Source organism: Lepidochelys kempii, chromosome 3, assembly GCF_965140265.1.
Source record: "Lepidochelys kempii isolate rLepKem1 chromosome 3, rLepKem1.hap2, whole genome shotgun sequence".
Lineage (NCBI taxonomy): Eukaryota > Metazoa > Chordata > Testudines > Cheloniidae > Lepidochelys > Lepidochelys kempii.
In genome coordinates this window covers 178,098,283-178,118,720 of record NC_133258.1, presented here as the reverse complement: position 1 = coordinate 178,118,720, position 20,438 = coordinate 178,098,283, and the positions used below count along the sequence as shown (strand labels likewise).

Below are 20,438 nucleotides of genomic sequence, written 5' to 3'. Positions count from 1 at the left end.
GGGCAGAACTGCACAGTGTAGTGGGTGTATTTGGTCAGCGGGGAGCGGATGGCCTCCCGCTGACCCAGCGGCGGGACCTTCACCTCCCGCCACTGTCAGGGCCCTGGGCTGGAACGCAGTGGAGTTGGGTGGGCCTGCGTTCCCCTACCCCAGCCAACCTGCCTTGGGTAGCAGAACCATGCGCCGCGGCCTCGTGCCGGCGCCCCCACCCCCCCCGGGGGGCTTGAGGGGCGCGCCGCGGACTCCGGCGGGCACACCTTTTCCGCTAATAACCCAGCGCCCGAAAGGTGTGACTAAGGCCTGTCTGTGGTAGCTCTCCATCGCCCCCTAGGGGCTCGGTGGACCGATTGAAACCTGTCACATGGACACACACAAAAACATTTAGCAATTGATTTCCTGTGAAGCAGTTTCAATAGTGAGGACAACGATAAAATCCTTGCTATCATCCCTGCAGAACAGAATATACATATTAACAGGACAACGGTTATTGCAAGCTTCTACCATAGCCTTTTCAGTAGTCATGGTGTGGCAGAGTACTCCAGGCTCTAGTGCTGCCAGTTTGACACACACTGTTCACCAACACCTGTATTCACTTTAAAAATAAATTGCAATAGCTCTGGATTCAAATGTGTGAGATACTTTTACTATCTAGAAAAGGGACCTTCTACAGAAATGGAGTCTAAGATGTCTGTGGGTGCAGTAATGTTTTACACTCTACAAACATCATCATTGGCACGTTACCATATTGATGGCAACTCACTCCAACAGTTGGGTTAACAACACAATGATTTTACTACCAGAGAAGTTTCAGCTCACACCCTGAACTAGTTAACTGACTCTTCCAACTGCTTGAAACTCCCAGATCTCTCCCAGGATCCTCCACCTCACTACCACTGACTAAAGCTAAATCATTCCCTAAAATGGGGAAAGGGCTGCAAATTCAGGAAGGGGGAGAAGGGGTTGTTGGGGGGTTTAGCCATCTTTGTTGTTTTCCCTCCATGTTTGTCTCCTTCTCCTCCAATTAGTTTGGTGCCCTTTCTGTAGTATTATTTTTCTAATTGGTTGCCATGTTCGCTTAACTTACCTGGTAACCCTCAAAGGCAGGAAAAGATCACCTGATCTTAGGCTGATCTGCCCGGAGATAGCCAGGCTATTTAAGGGGAAGTCACCCTCCCCTCAGAGCTGTCCATCCTAGAGGCAGCCCGTGTTCGTTCGGTTTGCGCAGTCTGCGAGAGGCAAGAGGACCATCAAGGCCAAGGAAAGCAGGAGATCACCATCATCTGTATCTTACCTGGTTCAGCTCCATCTTCCCAAAGGATCCGAGTTCCTCCTGTGGTTCCACTTCAAGTGGCATCACAATAGAAGGTCCGGATCTGGAGAGACAGAAGCAAATCTTAAAACGGCATATCATACAACCTGGGTCCTGTCCTTTGGAATAGTAATGTTGACTCTTGTTGTTTGTATGCCCATAGTTTTGTAAAGGGGGTTGTGGGATCTGGGCTTTAGGCCCATCAGGAATAAACCACCAAGCTATTTTATTCTGTTTACCTTGCTTCCCTTCTTAATAAACCCCTTACTTGTTTACACCCTTATCATCCTTTCCTTTTTTTTAATTTCAAAGTAAGCCTGGATGATAGATACCAGTGGGGTAAAGAAGCTACCTAAAGGGGTGGGGTGCTACACTCTCATTGATTTGTTCTAGAGCAGCTCCAGAAATCATGAGTTTTCCGATTCAAGAAATGAAGATATTGGAGGGATATAATGGCAGCGAGAGTGCTGTACCATTTCTTCAGCTGATCCAGTGTACTGTGGGAAGCCTGATCACAAGAACATCTTTTGGGGTACAAGCACTTGATGGACATGCTTTTTGGATATCAACATTTTAAAAAGCTGAATGTCATCGCTGACCTGCCCAATAAAGTGCTAACACAAGCCTATGACACAGGAGGATGACACAGGAACTGTAATACCTGCCTCACACCGAGTTGCTGCCCTGAAGGCACCTGCAAGGCTAACCATCCCTGAGTGGGAGCCAGTTGTCATCACATTGCCATCAAATACTCAGGGGCCTTTGCAAAGGACAAATTCCAATGTGCGAAAAATCAGCTCAGAAGTTGTGGTGGTCGGTCCAGACCCTCGACCACAGAAACAATACAAGTACTCCCGAGAGGCAGAGGAAGGCATTAGACTCACCATCCAATCCCTCCTAGGTCAAGGGGTACTTGTAGAATTGGAAAGTGTATGTAATACCCCCATATGGCCTGTGTTAAAAGCCGATAAAGTTAACTGGCGGTTAATGGTAGACTATAAGGAGCTCAACTGAGTAACATGCAGGATGACTCCTGTAGTTGCCAAATTCCAAGAGATAATGGTGGCCATTGTGGCAGGTGCCAAGTGGTTCACCATTCTTGATCTCAGTAATGCCTTCTTTACCATCCCACTCCATCCTGGCAGCTGATATAAGTTTGTGTTCACTTATGGCAACAGGTAGCTATCATTCACCCATGTCCCACAAAGACACCATAACTCACCCTCACTTTGCCACAAAAACATAGCAAAAATGTGGGAACATCTGGAAGGTAAAGACAAAATAATAAGCTACTTGGACAATATCCTTAGTGCAACACCTACAAGAAAGGAAAATCTGGAAATCTTAGAGGTTATCCTGAAAAGGATCCAGGAGACAGGATTCCTAATCAGGCCCACCAAGGCACAGATGCTCCAGCAGAAGGTAACCTATTTATGAATGGAGCTAGCCATTCAAGACCGTCGTGCAGATGATGGAAGGGTTGAGTTGATCAGCAAGCTACCTGCCCTCCCAGGACATTACTGCGCTACATTCATTTATCGGGCTGAATGAGAAATTAATTTCTCGCGACTTTATAGAGGTTTATTCTGAACCGGGAAAACCCCATCTATAATCTGTTGAAGAAAAGGACAGAGTGGACTTGGACTGACGCAGAGAAAAGGGCATTTTGTAAATTAAAGCAAGCCCTTATGCAAGCACCAACACTTGAGTACTCGCAACCAGGGAAACACTTTATCCTGCAAACTGCGAAAACAAAGAATGGACTCAGTGCAGTCCTAATGCCGGACAGTGGCACAGGACTTAGACTAGTCATCTTTGGCTCTAAAACTTTGAGTGAGGTGGAAAAAAGGTTCTCTCCGTGTGAACGAGAGGTTTTAGCTCTAGTCTGGTCAATTAATCACTGGGAATATCTAGTCGGGATGTCTCCCATAGTCCTGAGAACACTACATACTCCAGTCAGCTATGTCCTGTCTAGAAGAATAAATGGAGGAAGGGTATCAAACCCACAGCTGGCGAACTGGCCTCTGAGCCTGCTCAATAAAGATGTCCAAGTGGAGAAAGCTCAGTCCTCATCCACAATTCTGTACTCCCTGTTTACATCTGAAGAAGACCACAAGTGTCCTCTTCCATCAGAAGACACAAATGAGAGCAAGTCATCTTTCTTATCAAAGACCGCCTATAAAGCTGCTAAAAAACTCAACAGGGATATCTGGGTGGTGATGGGAGCTACAACTTCCATGAAGGCAGACCATGGGCAGGGTATGCCTCTCTCCAAATAAGAACGGGAAGAACGCTCCAAGGGACTGTAATGCAAAGCTCTGCTTAAGCGGCAGAAGTTGTTGCTGTGTTAGCCACCTTATATGAAGCAGCTTTGGACAGAGATTTATTAATCTGCTCTGACTCGGATTGGGTATTTTGAGCATTAATTAATTGGATGCCTATTTGGTTAAGCAGGCAGATGATGTCAGCAGATAATAAGCCCATCACACATGCCAAATATTTAGTGCATGCATGGCATTTGGCAGAGGAAAGAACTGGAAGAACTTACCTGTTTAAAGTCCTTCTCTATAAAAAGATTTCCTTTATTTCATGTGAATAGATGGCTGCCTCTTAGGCCTGATCTACACTATGAGTTTATCGGATGTAGCAGCGTTATGTCGAATTAACTCTGCACCCGTCCACACAACTAAGCCGGTTTTTTTCGACATAAAGGGGTCTTAAAACCAATTTCTGTACTCCTCCCCAACAAGGGGATTAGCGCTGAAATCAACATTGCCATTTCAAATTAGGGTTAGTGTCGATGCAATTCAAAGGTATTTGGCCTCCAGGAGCTATCCCACAGTGCACCGTTGTGACAGCTCTAGACAGCACTCTGAACTTGGATGCACTGGCCACGTGTACAGGAAAAGCCCTGGGAACTTTTGAATCTCATTTCCTGTTTGGCCAGGCAAGCTCATGAGCACAGGTGACCATGCAGTCCCAGAATTGAAAAAGAGCTCCAGCATGGATCGAATGGGAGGTACTGGATCTGATCGCTGTATGGGGAGAGGAATATATGCTATCGGAACTACGTTCCAAAAGACGGAATGCCAAAACATTTTAAAAAATCTCCGAGGCCATGAGGGACAGAGGCTACAGCAGGGACGCAACACAGTGCTGTGTGAAACTTAAGGAGCTCAAACAAGTGTACCAGAAAACCAAAGAATCAAACGGACACTCCGGGACAGAGCCTCAGACATGCCACTTCTACGCTGAGCTGCATGCAATTCTAGGGCGGGGCCGCCACCACTACCCCACCCCTGCCTGTGGACGCCGATGATGGGGGTATCCTCTGCCATGCCTGAGGATTTTGCAGATGGGGAAGAGGAGGAGGACGAGCTTGAGGAGAGCACACAGCACACAGTTCTACCTGACGGCCAGGATCTTTTTCTCACCCTGACTGAAATACCCTCCCAACCAAGCCGGAGAAGGGACCTCTGGTGAGTGTACCTTTTAAAATATAACACACTTTATAAAAGCAAGCATTTTTTAATGATTAAGTAGCCCTGAGGACTTGGGATGCACTCGTGGCCAGTAAAAACTACTGGAAAAGTCTGTTAACGTGTCTGAGGATGGAGCAGAAATCCTCCAGGGACATCTCCATGAAGCTCTCTTGGAGGTACTCTAAAAGCCTTTGCAGAAGGTTTCTGGGAAGGGCAGCCTTATTCCGTCCTCCATGGTGCACACTTTACTATGCCATGCTAGTAGCAAATAGTCTGGTATCATTCCATGACAAAGCCGGGCAGCGTATGGTCCCAGTGTTTGCTGGTATTCAAGCAACATCCGGTCTTTATTTCTCTGTGTTATCCTCAGGAAATTGATATTGTTCATGGTAACCTGGTTGAAATAGGGGAATTTAATTAAGGGGACATTCAGAGGTGGGTGTTCCTACTTAGCTGTTTGCCTGTGCCTGAAAAGAAATCCTCCCCGGAGTTAGCCACGCGGTGGGGGGGTGGGGAGGCATTGGAGCTGAGCTGTTCACGTTTGGCTAACAGGGATCTTCCCTGATACCAGCCACGCGGTGCGGGGAGGGGTAAAGCAATCATCCCAGAGAATTGGAGGGGGGGTTAGTTTGGTTTCTGCTGCTGCATGTTAACACGAAAACTGCAGCACTAAATGGCCAACTCAATGTGCTTTGCTTGGTAAGGGAGAGGAGGGCGCTGCAGTTATGAAGGTTGCAGAAGCCAAAAGACTATGGCTTACCATGGCCACCTGCAAGCCGAATGCTGTTGCCCAGCACTACGCGTGTGATCTCTAACACCAAAGCTGCAGGCACTCAATATAAGATGCAAAATGTGACCTTGTACCAAAATCACATGTACTGTGTAATGTTAATAGTGTTGTTCACCATGAAAGAGTATAGCCATTGTTCTGTAAAATGTATCTTTTTAAATACTTCATTCCCTTTTTTCCCTCCTGCAGCTGCAAATGTTTCAAGCCTCCCTCCTCCATCCCAAAGGCTATCTCAGATAAGGTGGCGAAAAAAACGCACGCGCAATGAAATGTTCTCTGAACTCATGCCGTCGTTCTGTACTGACAGAGCTCAGCAGGATGTGAGGAGGGACACAATAGCAGAGTATAGGAAAGTGGCTGACGAACGTGAGGAGAGGTGGTGGCACGAAGATCAGAGGAGGCATGAGGCAAAGCTGGGGCTACCGTGGGATCAAACGGACATGCTCCGGCATCTGGTGGAGGTTCATGAACGGCAGCAGGATCACAGACTGCCACTGCAGCCGCTGTTTAACAGCCCTCCCTCCTTCCCAAGTTCCATAGCCTCCTCAACCAGACTCCCAAGAACGCGGGGCTGGGGAGGCTCCGGACACCCAACCACTCCATCCCAGTGGACAGCCCAAGCAACAGAAGGCTGTCATTCCAGAAGTTTTGAAGTGGCCTTTTCCTTCCCTCCTACCCTCCTCCCACACCCCACCTGGGCTACCTTGTGAGTTGTCTCCCTATTTTTATAATCAATTATATTATAATAGAATACATGTTTTTTAAATGATAGTGACTTTATTTCCTTTGCAAGCAAGCTGTGATCAAAGGGGCGGGGGTGGGTGGCTTACAGGGAATTTAGAAGCAACCAAAGGGGTGGGTTTTCATCAAGGAGAAACAAACAGAAGTGTCGCACAGTACCCTGGCCAGTCATGAAACTGATTTTCAAAGCTTCTCTGATGCGCAGACTGCCCTGCTGTGCTCTGCTAACCGCCCTGGTGTCTGGCTGCGTATTCAGCGGCCAGGCGATTTGCATCAACCTTCCACCATAAATGTCTCCCCCTTACTCTCACAGAGACTGTGGAGCAAGCAGAAATAGCAATGGGAATATTGGTTTCGCTGAGGTCTGACCGAGTCAGTGAACTGCGCCAACGACCCTTTAAACGTCCAAGTGCACATTCTACCACCATTCTGCACTTGCTCAGCCTATAGTTGAACAGCTCCTGACTACTGTCCAGGGTGCCTGTGTATGGCTTCCTGAGCCAGGGCATTAAGGGGTAGGCTGGGTCCCCAACGATAACTATAGGCATTTCAACATCCAACAGTTATTTTCTGCTCTGGGAAGTAAATCCCTTCCTGAAGCTGTTTAAACAGACCAGAGTTCCTGAAGATGCGAGCGTCATGAACCTTTCCCGGCCATCCCACATTGGCGTTGGTGAAACGTCCCTTGTGATCCACCAGTGCTTGCGGCACCATTGAAAAGTACCCCTGGTGGTCCGGTCCCTAGATAGGGATATGCGTTCCATCTATAGCTTGACCTCAGTTAGGGAATCCCATTGCAGCAAAGCCACCTAGTATGACCTGCACATTTCGCAGAGTCACTACCTTTGATAGCAGCAGCTCAATGATTGAGTTGGCTACTTGCATCACAGCAACCCCCACAATAGATTTGCCCACTCCAAATTGATTCCTGACTGACTGGTAGCTGTCTGGCATTGCAAGCTTCCACAGGGCTATTGCCACTCGCTTGTGAACTGTGAGGGCTGCTCTCATCTTGGTATTCTTAGCTTCAGGGCAGGGGAAAGCAAGTCACAAAGTTCCATAAAAGTGCCCTTATGCATGTGAAAGTTTCTCATCCACTGGGACTCATCCCAAACCTGCAACTCTTTGTGGTCCCACTACTCTGTGCTTGTTTCCTGGGCCCAAAATCAGCATTTCACGGCATGAGCCTGCCCCATTAACACCATGATCTCCAAATTGCTGCGGACCGCAGTTTTAGAGAAATCTGTGTTCATGTCCTCATCACCGCGCTGCCATTGCCTCCTCACATGGTTTCTCAGGTGCTGGTTCTTGTTAGGATATAGATATTCAGGTCTGTCTGTAAAGGCCTATACTCTAAGAATTTAGGTGTATTCTTATCACTTAGCTAGTTATAGAGGTATAAAAGAAAGAATTAAAATCACTGTCTGCCAATGTAAGGGCCTTCTCTTACTGTGACAGTCTGAGGGCCTGTTCTTAGGCTAAGGCCTTTGGCTAAGCAGCAGAGGCAGCCATAAGCTGAGAAGCGAACGGTCACATCCTCACATTCCAAACTAGTCTCATTGAAATAAGGTGCTATTGGGCTGTTAGGAATACAATCCTGTCCTGATAATGCCTATCACCTCCAGTCAAAGGGAAGTGCCTGGAAGATGTAAAAGGAAACTTAGTTTAATAGCATCCTGTCTGGCAAGAACTCACTTATCAATAGCTGGGATGTGAAATCCTCATTTCTGTGTTGTTCTATCACTGTAGTCCCCATTTCCCTATTGTTTGTCTGTATAATCTCTGTCTGGTTCTGTGATTGTTTCTGTCTGCTGTATAATTAATTTTGCTGGGTGTAAACTAATTAAGGTGGTGGGATATAATTGGTTAAATAATCATGTTACAATATGTTAGGATTGGTTAGTTAAATTTCAGTAAAATGATAGGTTAAGGTATAGCTAAGCAGAACTCAAGTTTTACTATATAGTCTGCAGTCAATCAGGAAGTAAGGGGGGGGGAATGGGAACAGAGAATGGGGGTGGGGAAATTGGAATCATGTTTTGCTATGGGGGGGGAATGGGAACAGGGACACAGGTAAGGCTTTGTGGTGTCAGAGCTGGGAAAGGGGACACTAAGGAAGGAAACTGGAATCATGCTTGCTGGAAGTTCACCCCAATAAACATCGAATTGTTTGCACTTTTGGACTTCGGGTATTGTTGCTCTCTGTTCATGCGAGAAGGACCAGGGAAGTAAGCGCGTGAAGGAATAAGCCCCCTAACAGTTCTGCATAAACTGCACGATAATGTGCGAGGTGTTTACAATGGTCATAACTACTGCGGTGAGCTGCACGGGTGCCCCTGACCTCACCAAGGTCAGTTAAAAGAGCACCCTGGAGTACGTCGACGATGGCTACCAGTCATACTGCAGCGGCTGCTGTCAAAAGGCAATGAGCGGCTGCTGTGTGGCAATTCAGTACCGCATCTGCCAACACCCAGGAGACATATGGTGAGCTGAGCGGGCTCCATGCTTGCCATGGTATGGCATCTGCTTGGGTAACCCAGGAAAAAAGGCTCGAAACGATTGTCTGACATTGCTTTCACGGAGGGAAGGAAGGGGGGCCTGACTATATGTACCCAGAACCACCCATGACAATGTTTTTGCCCCATCAGGCATTGGGATTTCTACCCAGAGACTGCAGGAACTGTGGGATAGCTACCCACAGTGCAACGCTCCGGAAGTCAACGGTTGCCTCAGTACTGTGGACGCACTCCGCCGACTAAATGCACTTAGAGCATTTGTGTGGGGACACACACACAATTGACTGTATTAAAACGCTTTCTACAAAACCAAATTCTAGAAATTAGACCTAATTTCATAGTGTAGACATGACTTAAGGAACTGAAGGACCTGGGTTGTAGTCCTGACTCCCTAAGTCTGTGTGTGTCATTTGAAAAGTAATTGTCTTTCCTCCTGCCTTGCATGGCTCAGTGTTAGTATTTCATCTGTGTGACGCACTGAAATGGAATAAATTAAGTGGCATTTCAAGCATCCTGCTTTATTGGAGGAATTCTTTCTCACAACACGTATGCTACACTACCTACTCTATCCATTTTGAATATTACTGGTGACATTTTTCAGCCTATCCATCTCCTACCTGCAATGCCTCACATTACTTTAGAAATGGATTCTGTTCTTTACCTTCTTTCTTATTTTAATAGGATTTATATGGATTACAAGAAAAGTGCAAAATCCTTTTTTGAGTGCTTTTCAAACAACAGTTTTACAACTTGCCTTATATATTAGTGGAATGCACGTAGACTGTATATTCTGGATTTCCTGTTTGTTTTCTACTCTTCTATAATTTCCAACTCTGATAATTTTTCCTAATTCTCTGTAAATTATAGACCCATATAGCCCATTACTTTCACTTTACTAGCATTTTTCACACATGCAAAATATAAATGTATTCTGGGCTTAAATTCCAAGTTTGAACTGTTTCCACATAAACTGCATAAGGAAAATATTTTACTTTTTCTTTTTAAACTAATCACAAGAATATCTACTCTTCTGCTATGGAGAGTCTAATTTTAGGTTAACTGAAATGCCATATGATAATTTCATAGCCATTTTTAGACCATTAGCTAATCTGCACATATATTTCCTGATCTTCCACCTCATTTTTCCTTGTATTTATTAGGACTTGTATTGTGCCTCTTAATTTTTTCAACACCACCAAACCCAGTTGCCAACTTTCACGCGGTAAATAAGAACCCCAACTTTCACAGTAAACCAAAAAAATAAAATAAATCAAGCTAATCCCATTTCAAAACAAGGCCAAAATGAGCCAATCCCTAAGAACTCCAACACTCTATGTAACTAGATTCCCTCAGCGTGCAGTCTGGGACTGTGGTGGGCCCGCTATGTACCCCTGACTGTCTCCCGCTTCTCCCTCACTTGCTCCTGCTTGCTGGGAGCCAATAAAAAAAAAAAAAAAGCAGCAACAAGCTACAAGCCAAAAACTAGCCAACAAGCAACTCACAAGCCAATTAAGCCAAAAACAAGCCCAATTTCTGCGTTTTTTTCTGCGGGTTTGGCATGTCGGCCACCAAATGGCCTGATTATGCATTTCAGCTGCTGCAATGTCCATCTCTGCAAAACACTGTCATTTATAGACTCGTCAAATTTTAGTTACTCCTTTTATTTTGTGTTACTGTTTAAGAAAGATCCTGAAAGTTTTGCAGTCTTTGTGTAGTAAAAATAGTGTAAGAACAAGGACAAGCATCCCAAACTTACAGACAACTTAGTATGGGGTGAGATTTGACTCCCACCCTTTTCGGTCAGTGAATCTGACCCCATTCCTGATCTACATATAGCCTAAACATTAAGCTAATATTATTTTTAATATAGCCAAATATTAAGAGTTAACATAACACTTCTCCCACTCCACCCCTTTGCTGATTTAATATACTTACAAACTAACTGGGACTCAAACTCATGTCTTCAGCATGAAGGTTAATTTATTTAAGGCTAAATCAGGCCCCCTCTTTCACAGATGCAAAGAGTCCCTGCTGGAACTGGTGCATTTCTGCTGCACAACAGGTGGCTCGATATGCTCATTGTGGGTCTGGGGGGAGCCTCTCATCCTTTCCCCCAGCCCCACCCCAGTGGCTGGAGTAGCCTCCACAGGGGCTGTACACAGCCCTTTTGCAGTGAGGGGGAGGGATGGGAGGATCTCCTTGGTGAAAGATCCTCAGTCCCTAACCCACCCCCTTCCCATGCTGTCCATGCCTTGACTGCTGCTGTGGAAGTTACCGATTTAAAACTAACTACTCAGGCCTGGTCTACAGTACGCAGTTTTTTCGGAATTAGCCAAGTTAATTCGAAATAAAACTGATTCCGTCCACATGACCAAACTGTTTTTTTCAATTTAAAGGGCTCTTTAATCCAATTTCTGTACTCCACCTTGGCAAGTGGAGTAGCGCTAAAATCGAGATCGCAGTTCCGGGTTACAGGTAACGTGGACGCAATTCGACATTATTGGCCTCCGGGAGCTATCCCAGAATGCTCCTTTGTGACTGCTCTGGACAACACTGTCAACTCCGGTGCACTAGCCAGGTAGACAGTAAAAGACCCGGGAACTTTTGAATTTCATTTCCTGTTTTGTCACCGTGGCGAGCTCATCAGCACAGGTGACCATCAGCACAGTCCACCATCACAAGAGACCACGCAGTCCCAGATTCACAGATGAGCTCCGGTATGGTCTGAACGGGAGGTACTGGATCTCATTGCATGCTGGGGAGACGAATCTGTTATGGCAGAACGACGTTCCAAAAAAAGAAACGCAAATACGTACGCTAAAGTCTCCAAGGCCATGATGGAAAGAGACTACTCCAGGAACACACAGCAGTGTCGTACAAAACTCAAGGAGCTCAGGCAAGCGTACCAAAAAGCCAGGGAGGTGAATGGGCACTCTGGGTCACAGCCCCATACATGCCGCTTCTACTGTGAGCTGCATGCAATTATGGGGGGTGACGACACCACTACCCCACCACTGTCCATGGACACCTGCAAGAGGGGAGTTGCACAGAGCGAGGAGGATGAATTATTGGAGGACAAAGAGGAGGAGGAAGACAGTGCACAGGCAGCAAGTGGGGAGTCAGTTTTCCCCCCCTAGCCAGGAACTATTCTTAACGCTGGAGCCAATTAGCCTCCCCCCACTCCCAAGGAGGGCTCCCAGACCGTGACCCTGTAGAAGGCACTTCTGGTAAGTGAGAACCTGATCGAAGCCATGCGGTGGGGGTGGGGGGAAACCCAGCAGCGCTGGGCTATCCGTGTTTAGTTTAAAAGGCTCATCCCTGCTCAGAGCCTCATCGGAGCCACGCGGTGGGTGTTGGGGGTCGGGAGTTGTGTGAAGCAATCATCTCAGAGAGCCCACAGGCCCTCCTTTTATATGGAAAACCCACCAGGCATTGCTTGCTATGGGAAAGGGGGCCCGGCAGTTTGAAAGCATTTAAATGAATGCGGAAGAAGCAGAACCCCGCGTGCCCCTAGGGCTTACCATGGCTGCCTGCAAGCTGAATTCTGTTGCCTGGCCACATCTGATGGCTTACTCACACCAAAGTGGCAGGTACTTCAGCATAAGAGGCAAAATGCAACCTTGTACAGAAAGTACACAGCACATGTTCTATGAATTGCCTGTTTCACTGAGAAAGAGTGTCCCTTTGTTCTCTAAAATGTATCTTTTAAAATACTACCCTCCCTTTTCCTCCTCCCACAGTAGGTGCAAATGTTTCAACGCCCCTATCTACTCCATCCCAGAGGCTAGTCCAAATTAGAAAGCGGAAAAAACGAACTCGGGATGACATGTTCGCTGAGCTCATGCAGTCCTCCCACACTGTGTGGAGGAAAACTATTGTGGAATCGCGTAAAGCATTCAATGAACGTGAAGAGAGGAGGGACACACGTGGTGAGAGCAGGCAGGGTGCTATGGTCAAGCTCATGGGGGAGCAAACTGACATGCTCCGCTGTATGGTGGATCTAATGCGGGAAAGGCAGCAAGACCACAGACTGCTGCTGCAACCCTGTATAACCGCCCTCCCTGCTCCCCAAGTTCCATAGCGTCCTCACCTAGATGCCCAAGAACCTGGTGGGGAGGGGGGGAAGGCTATGGGGACCCACACACTCAACCCCAGAGGACTGCACAAGCATATCCTAAATTTTGATTTGGTTTCTGGACTTGTCCTTCCCTCTTCCTCCTCCTCCTCCTCGTCCACCACCCCCCTAACCGAATTCCCCCTCCCCCACCTTCTCATTTCTCTCAATGTAATAATGCAAATAATAAAGAACAATTTTTAAACAATTGTGACTTTATTTCCTTTATATATAAATTAAATGCTTTATATATATATATATATATATAGGGGACGGCTAACTTCAAGAGAAACAAATGCAACTGTCACACCATACACTGGCCAGTCATGAAACTGGCTTTAAAAGCTTCTCTGATGCACCGCGCACCCTGCTGCACTCTCCTAATCACCCTGTTGTCTGGCTGTGTGAAACTGGCTGCCAGGCGAGTTCCCTCAACCTCCCACCCCGCCATAAACGTCTCCCCTTTACTCTCACAGATATTGTGGAGCACACAACAAGCAGCAATTACAATTGGAATATTGGTTGTGCTGAGATCTAATCGAGTCAGTAAACTGCACCAGTGCGCTTTCAAACATCCAAAAGCACATTCTACCACCATTCTGCACTTGTTCAGCCTATAGTTGAACTGCTCCTTACTACTGTCCAGGGTGCCTGTGTACGGCTTCATGAGCCACGGCATTAAGGGGTAGGCTAGGTCCCCGAGGATAATTATAGGCATTTCAACATCCGCAACAGTAATTTTCTGGTCTGGGAAGTAAGTTCCTTCCTGCAGCTGTTCAAACAGACCAGAGTTCCTGAAGATGCGAGCATCATGCACCTTTCCCGGCCATCCCACGTTGATGAAACGTCCCTTGTGATCCACCAGTGCTTACAGCACCATTGAAAAGTACCCCTTGCGGTTTACGTACTGGCTGCCCCAGTGTGCCGGGGCCAAAATAGGGATATGCGTTCCGTCTATTGCCCCGCCACAGTTAGGGAACCCCAGCGCATTAAAGCCATCCACAGTGGTCTGCACATTTCCCATAGTCACTACCCTTGATAGCAGCTGGTCAATGATTGTGTTGGCTACTTGCAGCACAGCAGCCCCCACAGTAGATTTGCCCACTCCAAACTGATTCACGACTGACCAGTAGCTGTCGGGCGTTGCAAGTTTCCACAGGGCTATGGCCACTCACTTCTCAACTGTGAGGGCTGCTCTCATTTTGGTGTCTTTTCACTTCAGGGCAGGGGACAGCAAGTCACAAAGTCCCATGAAAGTGGCCCTATGCATACGAAAGTTTCTCATCCACTGGGAATCATCCCATACCTGCAACACTCTGCGGTCTCACCAGTCTATGCTTGTTTCCCAGGCCCAGAATCAGTGTTCCACGGCATGAACCTGGCCCAACGCCACCATGATCTCCCAATCGCCATATGCCGTGCTTCTAGGAACGCCTATGTCCATGTCCTCATCAGTATCGTAATCGCGCTGTCGTTGCTTCCTCGCCCGGTTTTGCAGGTACTGCACGTACTGCTGGATAATGCGCGAGGTATTTACAATGGTGAAAACTGCAGTGGAGATCTGAGCTGGCTCCATGCTTGTCACGCTGTGGCGCCTACACAGGTAATCCTGGAAATAGGGTGTGAAATGTAGGAGAACAGAGTGGCAGCAGCAGAGGTGCTGTTCAGTTCATGATAGCCGAAAAAAGGTGGGAAATGGTTTTGTTCTGTAGCTTTCAAGGAGGCAGGAGTCCAGGGCAGACAACATGGAGATGCTCGGTAGTGCGGCAAGAGCGGGAGAGCAGAGTTGGCGGTGGAAGCTGTGCTGCTCGGTTCACGATGGCTGAGCAGAGTGGGCAGCGGAAGCGGTCGACGAGGAAGAGAGAGTAGATATTATAGAGATTACATAGGAAGATGAGAGGAAATGTGAGGTGGATTCATAGTAGCAGGAGAACAGCAGTGCACCATCCTGCACCGTCTGCTGAAAGCAGTATGGCGTCTGCACGCCAGAAAGGCGCAAAACGTTTGTCTGCCATAGCTTTCATGGAGGGAGGAGCGACAGACGACACACACCCAGAAACACCTGCGAGAATGTTTTTGTCCCATCATACACTGGGAGCTTATCCCAGAATTCCAATGGGTGGTGGGGACTGCAGGATAGCTACCTACAGTGCACTGCTCCAATATTCAATGCTAGTCTCGGTACTGTGGACGCACTCCGCCAAATTCACGCGCTTAGTGGGGACACACAAGTCCCAATGTATAAAATTGCTTCCAAAAGTTTGGATAGAATAATTTTGAAATAATTTCATACTGTAGACGTAGCCTCAGTCTACACCCTAGAGTTGGTCTCTAAAGAACTCACATCATGCTTTCTCAGCAGGGTCAACAACGGCTGACAGGGTGGGGTGTTTCAGGCTGCCAGCTGTTACTCGATCAACTAGTAGAGTTCAGGGAGCTCATTTCCATACAAGGGACTGTCCTTTCATTTACATCTGTTTTAAATCAGGGGTAATTCCACTGACTTCAATGGTGTGAGAGGAGAGAAAGGTCCATAGTATCTTGCTAGAAGATTTAAAATTTTTATTAAAGCTAGTGTTAAAAAAAATTATATAATACATAGGTTGGGATAAGAGTATTTGTACATCTAGATATAGTGCTTAGTTTTTAAAAAGTCATATGATACATAATCTAACTTTGTATATGTGGATAGAGTACATAATCAATAATAACTCAAGTTTACGTGAATAGATTTAACAATACAGTTTAGAGATTAGCATCCGAATACTCGGGTACATCACTCATGAAAAGTTGTACAGAGATTTGGCTGTGGAAAGCAAAATATATCCCTCAGTAATTAAGAATTAGGCTGGTTGTCCATTGTCTCTTCCAACCCTAATCTATGATTCCATGATCTTCTTCCAGTCCTTGTTGGTGATGACAATGTCCGGTCACAGTTAGCTGTCAGTTCCGGGGATGGTGGAGTTTACGGCAACCTTCCCCATGGGTGGCGGGACGGCTCTGGTCAGGCGATCTTATATGGTGTTTTGCAGCTGCCAAGCTCTTGAATGGGGCTTGCAGCTACATGGATCTTAACCAGAAGGCCAAGAAGAATCAAACTATATATGTATTAACCACCACTACAGATGGAACATACCAAGGAGTTCTTTAATTCATAATCTATATTTTTATGCAAACACATCACAGTTGTATATCATGTAATCTGTACTGGGGCAATAAGAGGGGAGAACTCTAGGGGAATAGTACTCCCTTTTAACAGAGGTGTGGGAGTTGTGCTCCTTTGCTGTCCCTCGATAGATCCCAGTTTAAAAAAAAAAAATCATTGGACCTGGAGGATTACGAATGGGAAATAGAGTAGTCACCTCTAGGTTGCTAGTCTGAAGCCAGCCCAGGCTGGTACTAACTACAAACTTCTACCATCGGAAGGCAGTCAGGTGGTCTCCATGAAGATTTTAGAGTTCTCGGTGCCATTTCCTGTGGACACATGAGCAGATCACAAAAACCACCTTTACAACTGAAAGCCTTGAAGCAAAGAGGCCAGTCACTGAAGAATGCACACAGAAAATGAACCCATTGAGGTGGTCCCTCCACATCTAGCATGAAGCACATAGATTAGGAAAAAGCTTCCCCTCACTGCCCATTCTATGGATAGAGCACTTCTGTCTCCAGGGCAAGTAGTCTGGCAGCTTTCACAAGCTCTTCATTCACATGTAGACAAAGTAAGAGACTGAGCCAAGTTAGCCAATATTCTCCCATTCTGATTAAATAGTGTTACTTGTCTTCACAATACCTGAAAGACACATATAATCAAATTTGGTACCTGAAGCCTCCAAATACCCTTTGCTTTTCCTTTTGTGGAATTACTTGCACATTTATGGGATAGTAAAGTCTGCAGAAAGAGGAGGAAATTGGATTTTTTGCTTATCCAGAAGCTAAGAAAACTTAAAAATCTTGAAAAACTTCTGGAAGGAGCTTGAAGAGCTCTTACAGCCTTTTCTGTTTCAAGGTCTTGATCTTATTAGCTGCAGAACAAATTAACAAAAATCCCTGCCAGGAAAGATTTAGGATAGCTTTCTGTAAGTTCTGAGGGGGTGGGGTGGGGGGGAAATGACTCTTGGCCTGACAAGGACTTCTTCTATTAGTAATGGAATTCATTAGTTTTGTAGTTCAATAGATTCAGAATTAATAGCAGATGAAATACAGCTGTTAAACCTGCTTTGCAAAGAAAAGTGTTGACTTTTCATTTACACAAGGATGATTCAAGTTAGAAGTTGTCCCTGTGGATAATAAAGGGGATGGCTGGGTAGGGGGGAAGGAAGCAAGTTAAAGTGAAATGAGTTACTTTCCAAAAAGTTTTCTATATATATGCTATTGGCATTGCTGTAAAATAACACAAGGAATTAACTAAAAATCTTGACTCACTCAGTTTATATAAATGATCATAAATCTTAACCTCTGCAACTTCATGCTAGTCTGGGAACACTGGACAAGCAAAGTCAAGTGAATCTTCTAATTCCTGTCTGTAAGGCAGTCGTAGCTGTCTGGGAGGAGGCCATGCATCCTCTCTACAAGTCCTCTGGAAGAGCACAGTTCGCCAGGGGGGAATTAGCATTGGGGTCTCCATCACTCAGCAGGATAACCCAGTACTGGGTCTGGGGGCCCTGGTCATCTGACCGGACTGGGCACCATACAGTTAGAGCAACAGTGTCCATAAGCCCCATCCTACCGGCAGGGTGAGGCTGCAAGCAGTTAGGCAGTCTTAGCCAGTATTCAGGACAGAGCAAATAATGAGTCTTTTAGCCCAGACCCTCACACGGGGCAGGGCAGCAAACAGTGAGGGGTCCTGGCTCTGGCAGACTGCCAACAAGTGCAGGCCTCTTGGCTGGTGGTGGGGAGGCTGCCACCCCAGGGGTGGGGTGCAAGGGGACGCAGGCCCACCCGACTCCACTGCATCCTAGGCCAGGGCCCTAACAGTGGCAGAGTGGTCTGCCACTGGGGAAATCCAGCCACAACACACTGACTGGCTATCAGTCAGCAACACAGCCAAACCCTATTTGGCTTCCCTGCGCTACTTCCTACACTCCTATTCAAGGGGGTTACCTGGGTTCCAGTGTCATCAGCTGTCTCACTGGGGTAAACATCTAACAGCAGCCCCAGCAACTCCTTGATGTCTCCAGTGACTGGCAGCCCCTCCAGCTCTCAGGTGCTGCAGTGGTTGCTGTCAAGTACCAAGCTCCAGCAGCAGGTGAGAGATATCCTTCACCTCTAAAGGCTCCTCTCCAACTGAGCTGGAAGGCCGGCCTTCTATACTTCCAGTTCCTGTCCTGCCCCTCTGCTTCCGGCTGGGCAGGCGTGGGTGTCCCACCTCTAACTATGGAGTTGCGGGGAGGGGGTTTGGGGCTCACAGCTGTCCCTCCATCCATCTCCGAGGGAGGCCATGCTTCCTTGCTACACTGTCCCTAGCTGTCACTGGTAAAAGCAAGCGGCAGGAACACCAGCTGTGAACACTGATGTGCTGCCAATGTTTCAGCAAGGGTACCCCACACTTTAGCTCGTAATAAACCTTGTGTGCAAGGGGTTCATGTGATTGCAGACAGGAGGGGTGTGGGACAAAAGCATCTATTCATTTGGCCTCCCATTTAAACATAAATGCTCTTTAGTAGCCATAACCAAGGAGGAAGGCACCACCAGTTCGCAAACAACTTTAAGGGTCATATCATGTCTAATTTTTGTGCAGCTGCTCATGGGAATGGGAGCAACGAACATTCATCCCTTCCCTGAATTACAATCCCTGAGTTCTCCTAACTCATCCTGTCGAAAAAGTGACAGAAATTGCCTCCCATGTGGTGGATCTGGGATATGTGCCACCAATCCTGCAGATGTCCTAAAACCTGGAGTGAAATTCTGCATATCTCCCAGGGCATTCCTGGAGGTTAGGCCATTTCTACAGAATCCAAGGCCCCACTCCAGCAAAGTACTTAAACGCAAGCTTAACTTTCAGCATGAAGTGCCACTGACTTCAAACATGTATTTCATTGCTTTTCTAGCTTAGGGACAAAGTGCCTTGGTGCTACTTCTTTAAAACCTCCCACCTTTCACAGCAGCACAGCTCCCTCAGCAACAAGAAAACTTTTAAAAACAACAGTATTATAGAATTGTTTGCCTGACAAATTTCCTCAGGGCAATTAAAAAAGGTTCTAAAATGTTTAAGATGGGTGTAGCAGGGCGGTTACTTTGCTCCTGGGATAGAATGAGTGAGAGCAGCTGAGGGAGGCTGGCACAGCTGACCCTGATAAGACGGCTGTGAGCAGGGAGCTGAGAGTCTCACTCTAGCCCTGGAGACAGAAGGACCTAGCTGCCTGGGAGAGATAAGGGTACCTTTGACAGGGCAGTTCTGGGGAAGGGGCAGGCTGAGCCAGGGGGCTGAGGCCTGGCAGGAAGGCCTAAGGAGGTACTGGGGCTGCAGGGAAACAGCTGGGGCTTGGTAAGGCAGTAGGTCCAACCCCCTTGTCAATGATGAGTGGCCATTATGGACTGCAGTTTGCCCCAGAGAAAGGGGGCTAGATGATGACTGGCAGTAGCCACTGAGGCAAGGTGGGCATAAGGGGAGGGGGTTCCCCGGGAGGGAAGACCCAGAGTGTGGGGGTGCTGCTGTGGGGCAGCACCCCAAGAAAAGTGGGCCTGAAGTGCCTGAAGTACAGTGGTGGAGATTTATGAGAAAACAGGTACCTGTAGGGAGACTTTCAGGTTCAATCAACATTGCCACTTAGCAGTGACCCCTGCTGGTTAGCTGCACAACAATTGCAGAAGAGAGAGACAAGGTAAGGTTGGTAACATCTTTTATTGGACCAACTTCTGTTGGTGAGAGAAGGTATGTCTACACTGTCCACGTTACAGTGTGGCCATGGCAGTGCTGTGATGTGGGCAATGTAGTCATGCTTTATTGCCAGGGCAGAGCTTTCCAACCATTTAAAAAAAAAAAAAACACAACAAACCCTGAATGAGCAATGGTAGCTTTACAGCTGGGAGTGCAGCTCCTGGGGATAAAGCACTGTCTGTACTGGCCCTTTTCAGTGCTAAAACTTTTGTTGCTCAGGTGGGTGTTTTGTCACACCTGTGACTAAATTTTTTGCACTGAAAGTGGCAGTGTAGATACAGCCAACATGCTTTTGAGCTACACAGAGCTCTTCTTCAAGTCTGGGAAATGTAGTCAGTGTCACAACTAAATACAAGGTGGAACAGATTGTTTAGCATAAGTAGCTAACACATATTTCAAGGGACCATTTGTGGCTAGTTAACACCTCTCCAATCATGGGGGCGCGGGGAAGGAGAGTGTCATAATAAGCCATAAATCCGGTGTGTCTCTTCAGTCCATGATTTTTAGTGTCTAGCAAAGTTATGAATTTAAGCTCCCAGGCTTGTCTTTTGTGCAGGTTTCCTTTGAGAATGAGGACTGAGAAGTCAGTTATAGAGTGATCCCTTTGTG

The 20,438-nt window shown here is 46.9% G+C and overlaps 1 long non-coding RNA gene across 1 annotated transcript in view; it reads right to left on the bottom strand.

Annotated features, from left to right (window-relative positions):
* Positions 1-20,438, bottom strand: part of LOC140909572 (uncharacterized) — an 86,683-nt gene that overhangs the window by 37,962 nt on the left and 28,283 nt on the right. The window contains exon 2 of the long non-coding RNA XR_012158273.1: positions 1,292-1,373. This is a non-coding gene — a long non-coding RNA (uncharacterized lncRNA). The remainder of the gene's footprint in view (positions 1-1,291; positions 1,374-20,438) is intronic.